The following is a 3,657-nucleotide window of genomic DNA, read 5'->3' on the forward strand; positions in this document are numbered from 1 at the left end:
ACTGTGACTTTTCTGCCATAACAGAGCCATGACTCCTTCTAGCCTGATCCATAGCAGCAAGACACCAGGAATGATTTCACCAAGCTATGCTATTTTCCCTCTCCACTCATGATCTCCTTCTGCCTTCCTTTCTCCCTGTTTTTAAGTTACACAATTTTCAGGTAGTCAAAGTTTTATAAAACATATGAGATCAAACTAAATAAACTGATTTTAAAATAGATTAGTCTAAATGACTAAAACACTGGAAAGAATAGTCACTTACAGCATTTCATAAAATCAAAGAAATGTTTGTATTGGATGGGACCTTAAAATCATCTAGTTCCAACCCTGCTGCCTTGGGCAGGGACACTTTCCACTAGACCAGGGTGCTCAAAGCAATTTCTACTGACTGGCCTTTGCAGTATCCTTTAAAGAAATGCATACTTTAAATGTAGGATCAAATGGTTTTGTAACCTCATTTTTAGAAAATGAATGTCACCAGTTTTTAGTAAAAAAGCCTCCAAGCATTTCTACTAAATGTTTTAAAGAGGGGGAAATGAGTAAATGCAGTTGGCTGTCTGTAGAAACAAATAATCAAAGAGTATGAACTGTAAATTGTCCAAAACCAGAATATATACTTCATCCAGGCTTGTAATTGATACCAGCTATTTCAGAGAAGCAAATAGCAAAGGTTTACCACTTTTCTCTCATATTAAGATTTTGGCACTTCAGATCTATATTGTCTTTATGATCTTAAAAAGTGCTGACATTGACTAATAGGGCTAGAGTTATTCCAGGGTTTTGCTAGTCCACTTACACAAGAAAGAAGGAAAGATTACAAGCATGGAGTAACAGGAGTCCCTCCAGTTCATCTGAGTGAAGCCCACATAGGGACCTGCCTCCTGAGGACTTTAAAGTCATGTCATCATTTGGGGAGTGACTCCAGGACTGGGCTCACTTCCACAGCTTCAGGTGGGAAACACCAGCTGTCCCCAGCATGTGTGAGCAGTTGGATTGAGGAAAACATTCATCACAAACAAACAACCTCAGCCAACTCTTCAAGTCTGACTTCGGCTCAGTGTCAATTAAGGGAGAGGAGCAGCTGGTGCCACCTTCAGCATCAACACCTGTCTGAAAGGACATGGAGGCAGCAGCCAGCATGAAACCTCTGGGAAGGAGTACAGGGCTGGCAGGGAGAATTTGAGGAGCACATTGGGAGGTTGGTACCTAAAACTGAAGTCACTGTAGGTCTCACTGGATGGCACTGCCAGAAAAGTCACGAACACAGACGAAATGAAGTCAGGGGTCTGACTTCAAAATGTCAAGTGCTGAAATCCCCAGGGCTTTGGGCCAGCCTCTCACAAGCCTACAGACAAAGGGCAAAAAAGCTGTAGCATCTCTTTATTGTTGCTAAAGAGTGATGTAGATGTAAAAATACACAGATAAGGGCACTGCCAAAGCCTGCTGTAGGATCCCTGAATGTTGCCATGCCAAATGCCAAATCTTTAATTACAGCAAAATTTCCAGCTGCTTCAATTGAAAATGAATTGTTTCTTGTCACTAAGGCAAAGCTGTCACATGCCAAAGTAAAAAAAAAAAAAAAAAAGGCCAAATAAAATCTGCTGCTTCTCATTAGATCAAAAGTTGGCAGAAGAAATAAATCACCACACAAAATGACATTTATTCAGAAGAACAGTTGACTACAGAGTCATTTGTCACTTTTAATAATACTACAGTTGTAAAATGATGATAACGGAAATCAAGTTACCCTAATGGTAATAAAATATTTGTAAACTAAATTTGTTCATTTTGACTATAAAAAAGACATTGAAATAATTCAACTGCGGAGAATAAAATTTGAATGGGTCTGTAATTACATAGATTTTCAGCATCTTCTTGATGAAAATAACTAACTGCTGATGACTCCCACATTTCTGGCACCTTATTTTGCAAAACAAAAGATTAGAAATATGTACCAGATGTACAGAAAAGGGGCCTGCAGCAACATTTCAGAAGTGATGCATACATTTCTTCCTATTTCTCCTTCTTATTAGTAGCATGCCAAGTGTCATATCTCATTAACCAAGTGAGCCTGTATGCCAGAGAAACTTCACTGAGTCAAGAGAAGGGATAGAGCACTATTAATGAAGTCACTGGATCTCAAAATCCTCCTCATCACCATCAAGGAAAACACTGGAGGATTTTTGGTGATTTTGATAAACAAGCATGCTGTCAAAACCCATATTGTTGGGACCTGACGTGGCTTTTTTATCCTAGATGACCTGCCTCCACAGGTTTGATGAATTCAAGGTAAAGATTGCAAAAAATTCAGCACTTTTCTCAAAGCCCTCAGGTTTCTTTGAATTCTCTTTTGATCTAATTTCTAATGATTTCCCTGGAACATTTCATATTAAAGAAGTTCCAGGGCTGTCAGCTCTAAAACATTCTGGTCCCAAAGGAAAGAGGGCAGTGAACTGAAGAGCACCATCATATCCTCAGTGTATCCTAGGCTACATTCCAGGATCCCTTGTGCTGCTGTTTAAGATTTTAGTTTATTTCAGATTAGAGCCATGTGAGTTTCTTAATTACATCTGGATATTAGGGAAGTAATTTTTTTTTTTAATCTCAGAGTAGTGCAAGTGAATCTCACATCACAATTTTGAACATGCCTTACACTCAGGTTGGATCTAAACTGTGCCAAAATCAATGAGACTAGTACTTCACCTCAGACCCACCACAAATAATAAACAAAAATGGATTTTAAAACTGAATGACCTGACTGATCGCACAGGAAATTTTTTGGGTTTTGAAATGGCTTTGGCTGCAGGGACTTGTTTGTCCTGTATTAGAAGCTTACAGAGAAAACCTGGACCTTAGGGAAAATGTCAAGAAACCAAGAACTGAAGCCAATATATAAAGGCATGCCAAAATTCTTGCCAGCAAGGTTTTTATAGCTGCATTTAAAAGCATTCCCCAGTGTTTGTTTAGGTTTGTAGTTTGGGGTTTTTTTTTAATTAGAAAGGCTGTGGTCAGCACTATGCAATGCTCCCACCATTGAGAGAACCCATAAGAGCAGCTTCTGAAGACTTCAGAAGCTTCAGTCCACCTTCAGAAGCTTCAGAAGACTTCAGTCCACATCTGCAAGTCCATCATATTCTTTGAAGAAAAACTATAAAAGCAAACTATCAGTAACTGTATCAGTTAAAACCATATCAGTAACCTGAATAACTAATGTTAATATTGAAGCAGCCAGCAAGGATGCTTAGCAGAAAAGAACAATTGTCCACAGGTTCCTTTCCTACACCGGAGTGAGATTTCAAAAAGTAAATATTTTATCTCATGCTGTTATTTATGGAATTACAGGGGGTTTGCTTCAATACTGTTTCTATATGCATGTTTCTGGTAATTATATACATATATATATATATATATATATATATATGTTTGTATATAAAAGTTTATCACAGACTTAAAGGATGAGTCACGTGCTTTAAACACAAGGGAGCACAAGTATCCTAGGACAGGTTTCCTGTGTGGATCTTAGCATAGCACACATGGTGCTCTTGTGCTGCAGCCAGAGACATCATTTCAGTACATATAGGCAAGCTGGAATCAGCTTTAACCCAGTGAAGCTGCATGGAAATAGACACTAGTAAAGCTACAGTCTCAGCTGGGGTT

General features: G+C 38.6%; 1 long non-coding RNA gene across 2 annotated transcripts; it reads left to right on the forward strand.

The window, feature by feature from the left end:
- Positions 1-1,072: 1,072 nt before the first annotated feature.
- Positions 1,073-2,997, forward strand: LOC137468809 (uncharacterized). 2 transcript variants are annotated; one of them, XR_010996190.1, is made up of 3 exons: positions 1,073-1,198; positions 2,037-2,289; positions 2,399-2,997. It is a non-coding gene; the product is annotated as an uncharacterized lncRNA (long non-coding RNA). The 2 variants fall into 2 exon arrangements; XR_010996189.1 differs by having other exon boundaries at positions 1,075-1,198; positions 2,034-2,289.
- The last annotated feature ends 660 nt before the right edge of the window (positions 2,998-3,657 follow it).

This window comes from Anomalospiza imberbis, chromosome 2 (assembly GCF_031753505.1).
Source record: "Anomalospiza imberbis isolate Cuckoo-Finch-1a 21T00152 chromosome 2, ASM3175350v1, whole genome shotgun sequence".
Lineage (NCBI taxonomy): Eukaryota > Metazoa > Chordata > Aves > Passeriformes > Viduidae > Anomalospiza > Anomalospiza imberbis.